This window comes from Papio anubis, chromosome 10 (assembly GCF_008728515.1).
Source record: "Papio anubis isolate 15944 chromosome 10, Panubis1.0, whole genome shotgun sequence".
In the NCBI taxonomy this organism is placed as follows: domain Eukaryota; kingdom Metazoa; phylum Chordata; class Mammalia; order Primates; family Cercopithecidae; genus Papio; species Papio anubis.
The window spans coordinates 10,166,916-10,184,440 of NC_044985.1; the positions used below are offsets into that span (position 1 = coordinate 10,166,916).

General features: G+C 49.3%; 1 pseudogene; it reads right to left on the reverse strand.

The window, feature by feature from the left end:
* Nucleotides 1-1,804: 1,804 nt before the first annotated feature.
* On the reverse strand, nt 1,805-3,107 carry LOC110740843 (annotated as a pseudogene).
* Nucleotides 3,108-17,525: the final 14,418 nt, after the last annotated feature.

Genomic DNA, 17,525 nt, shown 5'->3' on the forward strand with positions numbered 1-17,525 from the left:
GAAATCGCAAGGAATTGCTTGCAGATCATCCATGATTTGTTTCCCTTGTGCTTTACAAATACCCTGAAATTTGTTTTTATTTTATTTTATTTTATTTTATTTATTTATTTTTTTTTTTGAGATGGAGTCTCGCTCTGTCGCCCAGGCTGGAGTGCAGTGGCCGGATCTCAGCTCACTGCAAGCTCTGCCTCCCGGGTTTACGCCATTCTCCTGCCTCAGCCTCCCGAGTAGCTGGGACTAGAGGCACCCGCCACCTCGCCCGGCTAGTTTTTTGTATTTTTTAGTAGAGACGGAGTTTCACCGGGTTAGCCAGGATGGTCTCGATCTCCTGACCTCGTGATCCGCCCGTCTCGGCCTCCCAAAGTGCTGGGATTACAGGCTTGAGCCACCGCGCCCGGCACCCTGAAATTTTTAAAAGCTGTTTCCGTTAGAAGGGATCTGTTGAGGATTTGAGGTGTGATGAGAAAGACCCTGCATTCCAGCCCCTCGGTTAACAGTGGTGAGGCCCGAGTGCTCCACCCAGGACAGTTTTAGGAAAGTGCTGGAATCCAAAGCTTCTCCGGAGGGCTATGCAGGGTGCTTTGGAAAGGCTAAGCCTGGGTGCAGGGAGCCCAGCCTTTTAGGTGGAAGCAGCAGACGGTGAGGGAGGCCATCCTGCCCGGCCCTGCCAGGGCCCTGACAGTGGAGGAAGCTATCGGGATACAGGTCACTCAGCTGGGCAGGAAAGATGGGATGAAGCCCAGCAAGTTCACAGGGATCCGGGAAGTTGCATGGCTGGAAACCCCGGAAGGGCTACACCACAGGGACCATTTGCTGAGGATGCTGCAGCTGCCACGGCTACCACCACTGAGAGCATGACATCCACAAAAAGGGAGCCTCCAGCCTCACCCCTGCTGCTGTGAGTACTTCCTCAGCTGTCTGCCATGGGCTCAAGATTAAGTAGCAGAAGGGAGGATATGATCGGGCAAACCTCAGGTATGTGTTCATTCTGTAGCTTCCAGAACGTGCAAGGAGACAGCATCTGGCTCCTTAGTCTCAAAGAGGAGGAGGAGGCAGGACTCTGCCCAAACTCCCTCGATAAAAGATTTTCCCAAAAGAAAGGGTGTTCAGATGCCAAAGATGACAAAAGTCCACTACACCACTTTACTTGGCTATCTGACACCGTCTCTTCTTCCCATGCGCACGCCTCAGAAATCAGGCTCCCACCTGACATAACACAACCATGCCTCGTAACAAGACAGTGGTTTATCCCTTCCCTAGGAGAAAAGAGGCAATGCCAAGCTGCTTTATCAACTGTTAATACTTCTTCCAGCCCTCAAACCAGGATATCTGCAGGTGTCTCTCCCTCTGGTTTGGTCATGGCTCTCTCTATTCTAGGATGTGTGGGTTAAAGTCAGCTGCCACACCATGCCCTCGGAAGTGTGGTCCAAGGACCCCTGGGGTCCTCAAGGTCCTTCCTTTCCCAACCCCACGTGGTTTTCTTCAGCCAGGATACCACACTGCAACGGATGAAGCAGGAATAATACTGTTGGTCATGAGGAATCCAGCAAAGATACTGCTGATTGTTAGGTGCTTAATTGAGTTAATTAGGAAGGGATCATTTTCATTAATAATAGAGTTATAAAGCGAGGTTGTCCTATTGGAGTGAAGAAAATAATAAGGGTACTATAAACAGCTGTTAAGGAGGTGGCAATAAGAGTAATAAGGCTCAGGAAGGCGGAAGCAGCTATGAGGATTCAGCAGCCTTCTGCTAAGCCAGGCTTTAAGGGTCTGCAAAAATGCAAAACGATGCCACTGCTACTGATGATATATATTTTTTGTTTTGGAAAATCTAGGTTTAAATTTTTTTAAGTTAACATGTAATAGATGTATAGTCTTAAAATGGATGAATAAATATTTTTCAGAGTTATTGGCTTTAATTTCTAAGATGCTAAATGTTGACGTAATTCATAAACAAAAGCTCGTTGGGGTCCTCAATCATTTTCAAGAGTGTGAAGGAGTCTTGTGACCAAATCATTTAGAACTGCTATCCTATATTATCATGGGGGAAAGAGAGAATAAATAAAAGTTTAATAAAATCTGTGCTTCAACCTTTAGCCCAACCCCTGAATAGGCTTGAGTGGTGGGGGAGGGGGGGGTTGAACGATGAATTCTGGCTGAATAAAAACCTAGCATATTGGAGAAGTTAAATATCTGTAATGGGCACTTTAGTTTAAGATTATTAGTTATCAGCTTGAGCTCTATTGCTAGTAAGAGGCCTAAGGTGGTAAAACCTAGGGCTGTGAGCTTTAGGTGAAGTGGTGTAGTTGTTTGGAGGGATGAAGCAGGAATAATACTGTTGGTCATGAGGAATCCAGCAAAGATACTGCCGATTGTTAGGTGCTTAATTGAATTAATTAGGAAGGGATTATTTTCATTAGTAATAGAGTTATGAAGCCAGGTTGTCCTATTAGAGAAGAAAATAATACAGTACTATAAACAGCTGTTAAGGTTTAACAGCTTAAGTGTTAACACCTTAACAGCTGTTAAGGAGGTGGCAATAAGAGTAATGAGGCTCAGGCGTTGCTCTATGATGTATTTGCGGTTTCAATGATAAGGTCTTTACAGTAAAAGCCTGTGAGGAAAGGCGTATCTGTAGGTGCAAGGCTGCCAATAATAAGGGAAGAGGACGTGAAGGGTAAAGTCTTGAATAGTCCTATTTTTCGGATATCTTGTTCATCATTGAGGTTATGGATAATGGAGCCTGAACATATAAATAATATAGCTTTTAAAAAGGCGTGGGTGCAGATGTGAAGGAATGCTAGATGCGGCTAATTAAAACCAGCTGTGACTATCATAAGGCCCTGCTGGCTTGAGGTGGAGAATGCACCTGCGCAGGTGCTGGGCGGGGCCGGCAGCGGGCGTGGTCTTTCCGGGCCCGGGATTGGTGGAGGCTCCGGGGCTGAAGAGGCGTGGCCGGAGCCCTCCCCAGTCTCTTGCTCTCCCGAGCCTGGCGGCTCGCCGGGATGCTGAGCCCGGAGGTCACGGGACAGAAGGTGGCTGTCAGGCATTCCCCGGGCGCTAAAGGGCACATTGCTGTAAGTAGGGTGGTAATAGCCCCTAGACATAATGTAGAGGTTTAGGATTCATAGGTTATTTTCCATTAAAGGGTAGAAACGGATGAGTAGGAAAACTGCTACAGCTCCAGTGCTGGAGTGGAATAGGGCTGAGGCTGGGGTTGGGCCTTCTATGGCGGATGGGAGTCAGGGATGGAGCCCGAATTTAGCTGACTTTCCTGCTGCTGCTAAGTAATTAATGGAAAGGGGTCGGGGGTACGGTTTAGAATAAATGCGTATTGAAAGTCTCATGTGTTGAAGGATAAGAGAAATCATGCTATAGCTAAAATAAAGCCAATATCGCTGATGTGGTTGTACAGAACTGCTTGGAGGTCTGCTTGGTTAGCATCTGCTGGGCCGTATCATCGGCCAATTAGAAAGACATGATTCCTACGAAAGGGCCGGGCGCAGTGGCTCACGCCTGTAATCCCAACACTTTGGGAGGCCGAGGCAGGCGGATCACGAGGTCAGGAGATCGAGACCATCCTGGCTAACACGGTGAAACCCCGTCTCTACTAAAAATACAAAAAATTAGCCGGGCGTGGTGGCGGCGCCTGTAGTCCCAGCTACTCGGGAGGCTGAGGCAGGAGAATGGCGTGAACCCGGGAGGCGGAGCTTGCAGTGAGCCGAGATCGCACCACTGCACTCCAGCCTGGGCAACAGAGCGAGACTCTGTCTCAAAAAAAAAAAAAAAAAAAGAGTTGAAAGAGGTTGTTGGCGGTGACCAGAATTAATATTGTGATGAAAAAAGTAAATATTTGAAAAATTGATTGTTAGGGTCTGAGTTTCATGTTGAGAATTCTACAGTAGATCAGGTAACAAATAGTGCTACTGGGATAAATATTGTGGAAAAGTAGTTTGAAGCTTAGTGAGAGTTTAAGAGTTTGGATTGTCATTCAACGTCAATTTGAGATAATGACTTCTTGGTCTATACATATAAACATTGTTGGGATGAGGCTAATGGTGAAGGCGCATGCGATAGATACTTCTACGTGTTTGGGTATGAACTTTTTTTTGCGGGGGTTGACTAAGGTGATAATAATTCGTAGGATTAAGGGGATTAGGGCTATTATAGTAGTGGAAAAATACGTATTTGTTACTTTTCTTTGGAGTTGCACCAATGTTTTTGGTTCCTAAGACCAACAGATAACTCTAATCCCTTAAAAGTTGAGAAAGTCATGTTGTTAGACATGGGGGCACGAGTTAGCAGTTCTTGCGTACTTTCTCGGCAGATAAGAAGTTGCAGGCTTCTATTATTAGATCCACAATCTAGTGTTTTGGTTAAGCTATAGCTACAGCATGTAAACCCCATCATAATTTTAGGGTTTAAGGGTAATAGAAGGATAGGTGCGACATGCATAAATATTAACGTATTTTCTCGTGCAAAGGGAGGTTTAATATTGTTAATGTAATACGTGAGTGTCCCTCGTTGTGTTGTGATTAATACACATAGGGAGTAGTGGGCTGTAATTAGTATGTTAAGTCCTGTGAGCATAATAGTGATACTTGGTCAGGAGAATGAAGCTATGACCACAAAGAGTTCTCCTACTAGATGAATGGTAGAGGGTAAGGCAAGGTTAGTGAGATTTGCTAGAAGTCATCAAGAGGCTATTAGTGGAAGCAGTATTTGAAGGCCTCGGGTAAGTAATATGGTTCGGGTATGGACTCGCTCGTAGTTCGAATTTGCTAGGCAGAATAATAAGGATGAAGTGAGTCCATGGGCAATTATAAGGGTGACTGCACCTGTAAAGCTTCAAGGGGTTTGGATGAGGATAGCTATGATAGCAAGTGCTATATGGCTTATGCAGGAGTAGGCAATAAGTGATTTTAGATCGGTTTGTCGTTGACAAATAGCGCTTGTCATAACTATTCCTCATAGGGATAGTATGAGGAAGGGGTAGGCTATATATTGTTAGGGGACTGAGGATAAGGGTAAGCCATAGTATTATACCATAGCTGCGTAGCTTCAGGAGTACCGCTGCAAGTACTACTGAGCCGGCAATAGGCGCTTCTACATGGGGTTTAGGGAGTCATAGGTGAAGTTCGTATAGAGGTATTTTTACTACAAAAGCCATAATACATGCTAGTCATATAAGATTATTGGATCAGGAAGCTAATAGTTCTTGGGTGGTAAATATCATTACTAGCATGTTTAGTGAACCTGAGGTATTTTGAATGTAGACAAGTGTAACAAGTAGAGGGAGTGTGTAAAATAGGAAATATGAGCTGGCATTGAGGCACTCTGCTTGGTTACCCTAGCAGGTGATAGTAATCAGGGTAGGAGTTAGTGTAGCTTCAAAGAGGATATAAAATATAATTAGTTCTGTGGCTGTGAATGCTATAATTAAAATCTGCAGGGAAACCAATATAGAAATATGGAGCTTTTTTTCATGGGGCTGACTCATTGGACAGTTGATATTGGCTTGCTAGAGTTAGTAGTCAGGCTGTTAAGATTAGAAGGGGCGATGTCGGCCGGGCGCGGTGGCTCAAGCCTGTAATCCCAGCACTTTGGGAGGCCGAGACGGGTGGATCACGAGGTCAGGAGATCGAGACCATCCTGGCTAACACGGTGAAACCCCGTCTCTACTAAAAAATACAAAAAACTAGCCGAGCGAGGTGGCAGGCGCCTGTAGTCCCAGCTACTCTTGCAAGGCTGAGGCAGGAGAATGACGTGAACCTGGGAGGCAGAGCTTGCAGTGAGCTGAGATCTGGCCACTGCACTCCAGCCTGGGCGACAGAGCGAAACTCCGTCTCAAAAAAAAAAAAAAAAAGGCGATGTCAGTGGGTCAGAAAAGATTAATGAGAAGTTGGGTGAATTATCGTTGAATTGGTTAAAAAATAATAGGGTAATGAGGCTGATGAGTAGACTGTGGGTAGTCATGTTGGTTCAGATTATAGAAATTTTAGAGAATCATGTTATTGGTAACAGTATAATTGTTGGAATAATAATTTTTAGTATTGAAGTAAATTTAGGTTTTGTACGTAATCTAGACCATATGTGTTAGAGATTGAAACTAGTAAGGCAAGACCTGCGGCTTCACAGGCACAAATACTAGGAGGATGACAGGTGTTATGGATGCTAGAGTGAAATGTATATTTAAAGTTGTAAGAGTAATTATGATAAATATTGATAGTATTATGCCTTCTAGGCATAATAAGGATGATACTAGGTGGGATTGATAGACTAATCCTCCCAGTAGTGATATGGTATATGCCAGTATAATATTGATATAAATAGAGGGCATTTGGTAAATATGGTCTATCAAAATCGAATGCATCAAAATCATTTATTTTGACTTACACTACTTACCAGTTCAACTCAATCTAATCCTTTTTGGGTTCATTCATAAGTTAAGCCTGGGATGCAAATGATAACTAGTATAAGGGCTGTGCTGATTGTTAATGTCAGGTTGTTTGTTTGATGGGCTCATGGCAGGGGCAGTAGTAGAGCGATTTTTAAGTCAAAGAGGAGGAATGTGATGGCTACTAGGAAAAATTTTATGGAAAAGGGGAGGCAGGCAGAGGTTATCGGGTCAAATCCGAATTCATAGGGGCTATATTTTTCTATATAATATTAAGTTGTGGGAGCCGAAAGGTAATTATTAGTAGTAATAGGGCGAGTAAGGTGTTGGTCACTGGGGCTAGTGTCAGGTTAATTACTCTTTTTCGGATACTATGGAAACTAATTGTTTGGAAGTCAATGGTACGATTTATACTAAAAGAGTAGGATTCTCATCAGTAGAAAGAGACTTAGAAGAATAGTCATACTACATCTATGAAGTGTCAATATCAGGTGGCGGCTTCCAAGCCAAAATGGTGTTTGAATGTAAAGTGGAATTTTAATTGGTGGAGGAGGCAGATAGTGAGAAATGTTGATCTGATAATAACATGAAGTCCATGAAAACCTGTGACTGTAAAGAATGTTGAGCCGGGCTGGGCGCGGTGGCCCACACCTGTAACTCCAGCACTTTGGGAGGCCGAGGCGGGTGGATCACGAGGTCAGGAGATCGAGACCATCCTGGCTAACACGGTGAAACCCCGTCTCTACTAAAAATACAAAAAAGCCTGGCGTGGTGGTGGGCACCTGTAGTCCCAGTTAATCAGGAGGCTGAGGCAGGAGAAAATGGCGTGAACCCAGGAGGCGGAGCTTACAGTGAGCAGAGATCGCACCACTGCACTCCAGCCTGGGGGACAGAGCGAGACTCTGTCTCAAAAAAGAAAAAGAAAAAAAAAAAAAAAGAATGTTGAGCTGTAGATTCCAGAAGAGATAGTAAAAGGGATCTTGAAATATTCTGAGATTTGGAGGAGGGTGAAGTAAATACCTAAGGTGACTGTGATGGAGAATGCTTGAATTATTTGCTTTTGATTACCTTCTATTAGGCTGTGGTGGACCCAAGTAATTGAAACTCCTGATAAAGTAATACCGATGTATTCAGGAGGGTACTTCTAAGGGGTTGAGGGGAAAAATGCCTGTCGGAGGTCAGTGTCCCCCTAATTCTGGAGTCGGGGTTAGACTAGAGTGGTAGAATGCCCAGAAGAAACCAGCAAAGAAGAATATTTCTGAGATAATAAATAGAATTATTCCATATCAGAGGCCCTTTTGGACAATTGTTGTATGGCTGAGAGAGCTCCTGTTAGTGGTCCGGGGCTGGGTTTGACTATATGGTAGGTATGTGTTTGGTGGGTCATTGTGTGTTGTCATATAAAGGCTTACTGGTAGTGTCAGGACATAAACCTGAATAAGGGCTATGGCGAATTCGAGAATGGTTAGTAGTATTAGAAAAATGAAAGCAACTGAAGCTATGGGAAGACTAATAGTTGATAGTACCAGTGTGACTCCTCTGATTAAATTAGTATTAGTAGGTGGCCGGCCGTAGTGTTGGCTGTTAATCGCACAGCTGATGCTATTGGTTGAATGAATAGGTTGATGGTTTCAATGAGTACTAGTATGGGATAAGTGCCATAGGTGTGCCTTGTGGTAAGAGGTGAGCTAAGGAGATATTTGTTTTAAAGTGAAAGCCTGTAATTACTGCGCCTGCTCATAGGGGATTGCTATACCTAGATTTATTGATAATTGGGTAGTTGGTATAAACAAATGGGGTAGAAGCCAGAGGAGGTTGGTTGAAGCAATGAAGAAAATTAGGTTCGTCCTTTAATGTTATGGGTAATTATTATTTGTGCTAGTGCAAGTTGAATTAATCATTGTCGAATGGAAATTAATCGATTACTAATTAGATGACTGGAAATTGGAAATAGTATGGCAGGAAATAGAATGATTAATATTACTGTGGGTAGACCTAGAATTGTTGGGGTAGTAAAAGAGGTGAATAGACTTTTGTTCATTTTAATTCTCAGGGGGTCTTATGTTTTTGTGTTTTGACTATTTTTGGTGCAGGGGTAATATGATAAATGAAACTTGATAATTTTAATTGAATAATGGAGAATAAATTTATGACAGGATAATAATGGATCATGTGGAAGTGTCTAGTTGAGGCACTCACTGCAGAGAGGTATAGATCCCTTCAGTCTTTAACTTAAAAGGTTAATTATTCAGGGCCTAGCAGGGGAGGAAAAACATAGGTGACTGTCCTTATTTCTGCGACATAGCACAGGACAGCCTCTCTCCGCCCCTGATCCTTGTGCTCTGCAGCACCTCGGTTAGTCAGGTCACTGAACACAGCAGGTAACTCACACCTTCATTCGGGGGCCTGAGCCCTTTGCTGGTCCTGTTGGCATCTTCCATTTAATCTCAGCATGAGACATGGATGTGCTCAGAGGAGCCTGGGGGATGCCCTGGAATCTGGCCAGGAGCCTCTGTCTTCGTTTTGCGGCGGCAACGCTATTTCCCCCTGATGGTCTGTCAAAGAGGGAGGAGGGGGTTTTCCCGTGGGCTGGGGTAGTTGATCCTGACTACCACAGGGAAACAGGGGTGGACAGTCACACCCAAAGCTCACCGGCCACCTTCTCTGTTTTCAGGACGTCCTGTTTGTTAAACAGCGTCACTGCGGGGAAGGGAGAGTGGAAGTGGGTTTTGAAACCTTCCTCCACCGCAGCAGCTCCCTCCCTCCCTCCCTCCCTCCCAGTCCCTCTGCCTGTGCCCCTGCCCCGCCCCTGGCCCTGGATCCCAGGTACCCTGTGGTGTGGCCGTGCTGGGCCCTCAAAGCTGGGCCACGTGCTTCCAGCAGAGCATCAGCAACACTCTGGGACAGGATCTTGGGCCAAACGTTCCATCACGTCTCTTGTCCCCTCCCAGCCCTGTCACAGGCCTGCCCTCTTGGACACATGGCTGCCTTCCTTCTTCTCTCCACACCAAGGCCCCCTACTCTGGCCCCCTGTTGGCCTGAGCAGCAGAGCTGACATATGACTGGCCACTCATGCGTGGCAGAAGTCCCATCCCTCACGGCCATGCTGGCATTTTGACCTGGCCCTTTCAGGCTTTAACCCAGTGCCAGGAGTAGTGTGGGAAGTTCAGACTCATTCACCAGCCGGAGACCCTACCAGGCTGGCCCCCTACACACTCCATAACCAGTAACCAGTGAGAACAGGCCAGGGTCCCAGGCCAGCGTGACACATCCAGCCAGGGCTGCCCCTCAGCACCCAAACCCCCACCACCCAGCTGCCTGCCACTCCTGCCACCCCACCTCCTGCTCTGCAGCTGTTTAGTGACAGGGCTCCCCGGTTGGGGCCTTTGCTGTCTTGACCATCACATAAGCCTCCCTGCTGTACTCAAGGCCTGCTGTGCCCTCCTCTGGGTTCCAGCTGGGCTCAGCCTCGCATCCAGTCCTTGTTCCCTGCCAACTTCTTATCCCCTTGGATGGGACACTTGAACCTGGTCTCCCAGCTGAGCCTGAGAACCAGACTGGACGCTGCTCTAGCCCAGGGGTGCCTGCTATGACCCACAGGGGCTCTGAAAGGGTTAGCCACACTCTCAACAGCTGGGGGATCAGCTGGGGCCACCTGGACCCGCGCCTCAGCCTCAGGAGGCCAGACAGAGCCAGGGTCTCTGGTCTAGCATATTCCCTGATGCCCACCATCCTCCCAACAGGTGTCGGGCAGAAGCCACGAGTGGGAAGGAGGGCCTTGCCTAGGAGGTCCCTGGAGAACTGTTTGAGGGCCCTTGGCAGGTAAGAGGGGGACATTTCATGCAGGCCACCCAGGGGTCCATGACTGGCCTGTCCAGAAAGGAAAAGGGTGCAGGTGCTGCCCTCAGGAGGACAGCCAGGCCTGTGAGCCTCCAGTGATACAGTGACAGGGGAGGGACGCCTGGAATCAAGCAGGACCTGTGGACAGCTACTGCAGGGAGGAGGAAGAGGTAGTGCTTGAGTATGAGGTGAGCCTGGTGCAGAAACGTGGTACTGCAACATTGACAGGCCCAGGACAGTGGAGATGGATGATGAGCGCATCAGTCGGGGTGCCTCTGGAGATCACTGACAGTGACTTAGTAAGGAACGTTAAAAGAAATCCAGAGGCGGAGTGGCCAGTGAGCAGGGTCCCTTGTTCAATAATTCACCAGGGGTCTCAGTGCTGTCTCCCACCTCTCTGTTGTGTCACCCTCATCCTCAGCTGTTGGTGATATCTGCCCAAGTCACCAGACACAGCTGCAGACGAGGGGATGGCCAGCAGAAGGGAACAGTAGTTGACCCAAGCATCTCCTTTAATCAGGGAGGAGAGCCCTCCGCAGAACCCCCGGCGACTCTTCCTCTATTCCCCTAGGTTGAGGTCAGGGTTCAGACAAATCCTGACAAAGGGGGTGCAGCCGCCACAAGGGTGCAGGCCTGCCATGGTTCCCACCTGATGGTGTGGAAGATGAGCTCCCAAGCTGAGGGCTTCCATGCATGGCAGGGGAAGAGTGGGGACTGCCAAAAAAAAAAAAAAGAACCTAAATACCCAGGAATTGGGGGTTAGTTAAATATATCATACATACATATGCTGGAAGTTTTTGTTTGTTTTGGAGTCAGGGTCTTGCTCTGTCACCCAGGCTGGAGTGCAGTGGCACGGTTATAGCTTACTGCAGCCTGGAACCTCCTGGGCTCATGATCCTCCCACCTGAGCCTTCCAAGTAGCTGGGTCTACAGGCACGTGCCATCATGCCTGACTAATTTTTGTCTTTTTGGTAGAGACGAGGTCTCTGTGTTGTCCAGGCTGGTCTTGAACTCCTGGGCTCAAGTGATCCTCCCACCTCAGCCTACTGAGTAGCTGGGACTATACCACTGTACCCAGTTACATTTTTATTTTTCATTTTTTGTAGAGACAGGGTCTTGCTTTGTTGCACAGGCTGGTCTCAAACTTCTGGGCTCAAGCGATCCTTCCGCCTTGGCCTCCCAAAGCATTGGGATTACAGGCGTGAGTCATTGTGCCTGACCTAGGTAGTCTTTCAAAAAGATGTTTTATGCAGAACTTGGTAAATTCTTTGAACATTGAATATTGAGTAAATTCTTTGAATACTGAGTCCAAGAGAACTCAACATTATGCTAAGTGGAGCTGGGGGTGGCAAGATGGGGGCTAAGGAGGGAAATGCGGGCTAAACCACTTTAAGGTATGTGTAGGAAAAAGAAGTCTGGAAGAAAATAAGGCAAAGTGACACCAGGGCTTTAGTTTTCTACTTTTCTGTATTGAACCGTTTTTCTACAATGAGCATGTCTAACTTTTATATTCAGGAAGGTAATTTCTACGACTGCTCCAGGGCCAGTGAGTACACAGAGGAACAAGGTCTGAGCCATGCGCGTGGCGGATCTGATAAAGTGGAGGGGGTGGGGTAGGAAGAATGAGGAATTTAGCACAAGCTGAGACTGAGATGTGACTCAAGTGCTGAAGGGGCGGGACAATTCAGGAGCACTTCCTGGTGGGGAGGCAAAGGGGTCTCCAGAGGGACCCCCTCGAGGAGGGCAGAGGGCAGCAGCAGCCCCCGCCCCAGGCCCTTGGTCCTTGCCTCAGGCTTCCCCTTCCGCTCACAGCAGGGCCTTCCTCTGCCGCTGCACTGCGCCTCACACAGCCAGCCCCCTGGTGACAGCCCGCATTCATTTTTTTTTTAATTCTTTTGTATTTTTAGTAGAGATGGGATCTCCATACGTTGCCCAGGCTAGTCTTAAACTCCCAGGCTCAAGTGATCCTCCCACCTCGGCCTCCCAAAGCGCTGGGATTGCAGGCACGAGCCACTACGCCTCGTCACAGCCCACATTCAATAGCTGAAAGGGGGTCTCCCCATAGGCTCCATTACTTCCTGTGTGGTGTCACCTGGAACCTGAGCCCACACTGAGCAGCCTCAGATTCTTACAGGTCAGAGATTGTTCCCTGCAAACAAAGATGGTTCCCAGATCCAGCCATGGGGCTTGTTTCCGGCTCTGGAGGAAGTGGCTGCCATGGTTATCAGCACTTTCACAGCGAGAGAATCCAGGGCATATGGTTCTCTGCTGCAGACTGGCTGCTCCCCTCCATTCACTCTGGCACTTTGAAACCACACAGATGTGGCTATCGGAATGCACCGGCACCGGCCTAGAGCCAGAGCCGGAACACACCTTGACAGCAAAGGTCCTGGGAAAAAGAGCTCGCTCTCAGGGGCTGAGACCTGGGTTTAAATACCCACAGGGGAGCTGTGTGACCCAGGACAGGCCACTGACCTCTCTCAGGGTCATCTTTGGGGGTGACCTTTGTGAAATCACCAGGGTGGTGGTCACCATTGTGAGCAATGACGGCCTGAGACACAGAGGAGCCAGCCTGAACTCCGGTGTTCCTGAGTGGGGCTGGAGTACCCCAAGGGTTTCCCACCAATCACCCCCAGCCAGCCTTACAGGCACCCCCTGCGGCTGTGCCGGCCCTCAGCCTGCAGCCACTCTGGTGGCCCATGATGTCGTGGGTCAGAGCATCCCTGCACTTGCTCACGGACACCCCCAAGTGGCTTGCCCTGGGTGGGCCACAAACATCACAGGTTTTCTCATGCTCTCCTCCACCAGCCTGAGTGTCAGCTGGGCCCTGCCTGTTTATAACCCCACTGTGCCTGGTGCCTGGTAGGTGATCAACAAATGATTCCTAAGCAAGGGAAGCAAGCACTGGGTGTGGGTCCCCAGGTGACTCACTGACAGACACACCCCCAACCCCTAGCTGCTAGGACAAGGGACAGAGGCACAAGTCGAAGGCAGTTCACCCAGGGATATGGTGTGTTGGTCTCCTGTGGCGGCCACAGCAATACCATAAACTGGGTGACTGAACACAGGTTTGTGTTCTCCCACAGTTCTGGAGGGTCAAAGTCCAAAATCAAGGTGTCAGCAAGGCCCTGCTTCCTTGTCAGGCTCTGAACGCGGATCCTTTCCCCCTCTCTCCTCGTTTCTGGTGGCTTCTGGCAATCCCTGTCATTCTTGCCTTGTGGCTGCAACACTCCAATCTGTGCCTCCGTCTGCACATGGACTTCTCCCCTGTAGGTCTGCGTCTGTGTCCAAATCTTCCTCTTATAAAGATACCAGTGGCTAAATTAGGGCCCAAACGAATCCAGTGTGACCTCATTTTACCTCGGTGACATCAGTAAAGACCCCATTTCCAAACAAGGTCACAAATGTAAGTATCAGGGCTTAGGACTTGGATACATCTTTCTGGGGGGTTGGGGAGGGACACAATTCAACCCCAACAATAAAGGTCACAGGGCAGCTGCCCCTAGAACCTGCCCACCCTCAGCCCCACCTTAGCCCAGGATGAGTGGGCCTAAATCCAAAGCAGGAGGGTTCCTACCGGCCTGGGAAGACCGTCTCAGCTACTGGAGCAGCCACTGCCCTCCGTGGCCATCTGGGAGCCTCCCTGCTTCCTGTCAGGACTTTTCTCCCAGACTTCGGGGCAGGGTGACTGGGGTCCTTCTGCTGCCAAGAATCCCTCGCCGCAGTGTGGGGTCCCAGAGCGCTGAGCAGGAGGCTCGCCTGACAGAAGAATGTCCAGCTGACCCAGAAACCCCCGCACTGGTCCCCTCCCCGAGTCAGTGACTGACGGCAGCGCGTCCACAGACGCTCCGGAAGCACCAGCATGGAAAAGCGCCCTCGCACACATCCCCAGCACCACTCGGTGCAGGGTAGCAGTGGGAGCTTCTGTTGGCAGAGGGAGGAGACGCCCTCTGAGCTTCTCCTCCATGGGCTTCTCAGCAGCCTCTCCCCTTTGTGAATGCTGGCAGCTTCCAGAATCTGGCCACGCCTTCAAGGACCAAGCTAAACTTGCAGTCCTCACCCTAGTCCATCCCTCTGTTTGGGGTTCTATGAAGATCTGTAGCTGACGGTAAAATTCCCGCTCTTCCTTCAAGTCATAGTTACAGTGCCACCTCCTTCAGGAAGCTTTCCTTGACACCTCCGATCTCACGGGGATGGATGGGGGTGGTCTCTGGCTTCCCTCTCATAGCCCTCACCCTGCAGCCTCAGCACCGTCTGTTTCCACATCTGACTCCTTCACAGGACCGTGACTTCCTTGAGGGTTGGGCTATGCTGGTTTTCCCTGGGTCCCTGATAGGCCCGGCATACTGTAAACGTCAGAAAAAATGGATGGGCGAATGAGTGTGTCTGCCCGAGCTCCTGAGCCAGCTTCTGGATTGTCCGAAGGGGATAAGAGGTGAGACTCTGGAGCATAGAGAAGGGAAGCTGGTGGCCAGGTGGGGCATGGGTGCAGTGAGAAGCACCCAGAGGCCCCTTGGCAGAGAAGCTGGGCTGGGCAGCCGGAGCAGGGCAGCTGCTGGGAGTGACAGCGGAAGGGCAGAGTTTTCAAGGCCCCAGAGACAGATAAAGGCCAGCCAGAGCCATTGTGCTTGCTGTACCGTAGACACATATGTGCTGCGCACAACCAGGCGACCTCATGCCATGGCGGGGGTCAGAGGGTGCAGAGCTGTAGCCAGCATGACTCAGGACCCTGGGGCTCACTGCTTCTACCCCCAAGAGGCCAGCCAGGAGCAGAAAGCTCTGTTCCATACACACAGCAGCCAGGCAATCCCAGTGCCCTCTTGGCATGGCCCAGACCTTCCCTCTTCCTGGACAGTGCAGTCTCTGCCAGAGGGACACACACCCTTTTAGGCAGAGGGAGCTGTGGCTGGGGCCACGAGCTGAGCTGACCCTCTGACCAGCAGGAGTCTGCTGGGGGCAGGGGAGCCCGGCCTGGACAGCACAACCCACTCCTCCAGAACGCCCCATCTGCCTGTTAACCATGGCTGAGAACTCCTGGGCTCTCCAGCCCCGGGTGGCCTGAGGCTCCTTAGCTCCCCCAGGGGCGGGTCCTGGCTGCCCTCAAGCCCTGGGGCTACCTCTTTGCCCTCCACCCTCTCTAGAGCAGACACACACAGTCACCCTCGCAGGCCGAGCGCCTTCGTTTCCCAGCAGCCCTGTCATCTCAGAAGTACCAGAAGGCTGGAATCATGGAACCTTGGCTGAGTGCCGTGGTGTGGGGACTTGGACCGACTGCAGCAGCCCTTCCTCACCCCAGGTCCAAGGGGACCTAGGATACCCTCTTTGGGCTCACAGGCCATCCTGACATGTTTTTCTGTGACAGGTTGGGCTCAGGTCAAAGGCAGACACAAAGCATGGGAAAGTGATGGCTGGGACCTGGAAAGGGACGGAAAGGCTGGGTGCTCCCCACCTCACAAGCCCAGGCAGGAAGTCCTGCTGCTGCCTGTGACTTGGAGGGGCTGGACTGACTTCCTGGTCACTGAGGCAAGTCCAGGACAGAGGCCCTTGGCTAACCTCAGTCTTTCCCACTTCTGCCGGGGGAGGCGGGTCAGTACCTGCAGTGGAGGGCTGGGCAGCGGCGCTTCCTGGGCGGCTTCCTGCAGCCTAGAGAAACAAGATGCCCCAGAGCCACTCAGCCTCGTCCAGGTGCCCGGGCCCCTGTAATGATCCATGACACGCACGCTAGGAAGGTACATAATTGCACTTCATCCACGGGGTGCCCTATAGGTCCTCTTTCTGGAACACTCTTCAGTCTTTACCGTAATCACTTGTGCAATTTCTGACTTCCCCCAGAGTCACTCGGGGAATGCAGGGACCGCTCGCTGCTTCGGAAAGACTGAATATTGAGTGAAAATTCATTTCTTTTTCACGCATTCAGAAAGGACTTGAAGTTTCTGCCAGAATTGCTTCTGTTCCTCCCCTTCTAACTGTGCTTTTCTGATTTCTTGATTTGGAGATTTTTTTTCACATGGTCTTGAAGCAATCCATTATTTTATCTTCTTCAGTTAATTTAGTATTCCTTGGGTTTCTTTTTTTTCCTCCTAAGATTTTTCAAATAAGTATGTAACTCAGCCACATCAACAATTTTTTTTTTTTTTTTTTTTGAGATGGAGTCTCGCTCTGTCACCCAGGCTGGAGTACAGTGGCGCTATCTCGGCTCACTGCAAGCTCTGCCTCCCCGGTTCATGCCATTCTCCTGCCTCAGCCTCCCGAGTAGCTGGGACCACAGGCGCCCGCCACCACGCCCAGCTAATTTTTTGTATTTTTAGTAGAGACGAGGTTTCACCATGTTAGCCAGGATGGTCTCAATCTCCTGACCTCGTGATCCGCCCGCCTGGGCTTCCCAAAGTGCTGGGATTACAGGCGTGAGCCTGGGATTATGTGCTCGGCCTACACATATTTTTTTAAAACTGCTTTCAGTTCATTTTCTAGGACATCTCTCCTTCGACACATCCAAACCCAAGCTCCTACCTCCTAGCCGTTCTTTCTGGGGCCTAAGCTTGCTCATTCTTCCTCTCCATTCTTTGGCCTTGCCAGAGGGCAGCGTCAGGCTTCCCTGAAGACAGGACTTGGCCTCCAAAGCATCTCTCATGTTTTCTACACTTGCTTTTTTTGTTTTTTTTTTTTGAGACAGAGTCTTGCTCTGTTGCCCAGGCTGGAGTACAGTGGTGTGACCTTGACTCACGGTAACCTCTGCCTCCTGGGTTCAAGCTATTCTCCTGCCTTCGCCTCCCGAGTAGCTGGGATTACAGGCGCCCACCACCACACCCAGCTACTTTTTGTATTTTTAGTGGAGATGGGGTTTCACCCTATTGGCCAGGCTGCTCTTGAACTCCTGGCCTCAGGTGGTGTGCCCATCTCAACCTCCCAAAGTGCACTTGCTCTTTCTTTTGATGGATTTTGAAGGATGCTTTGGTTGCAGCTACTTAAATAGGAGGTTTTCATTCATCTTCTTGATCTGGTAAGGCCAGACATCAGACCAATTTGTCTATATATTTGGATTTCTCATCTTTCACTTTTTTTCTAAATTCTCTATTTTAAGCTTAAGCAAAGGGTTGGACTTTTTGAGTTCTTCATTTTTATTTATTTTTTTGAGTTGGAGTTTCGCTCTGTCGCCAAGCTGGAGTGTACTGGCGTGATCTCAGCTCACTGCAACCTCCGCCTCCTGAGTTCAAGCAATTCTCCTGCCTCAGCCTCCCATGTAACTGGGACTACAGGCATGTGCCACCACACCTGGCTAGTTTTATTT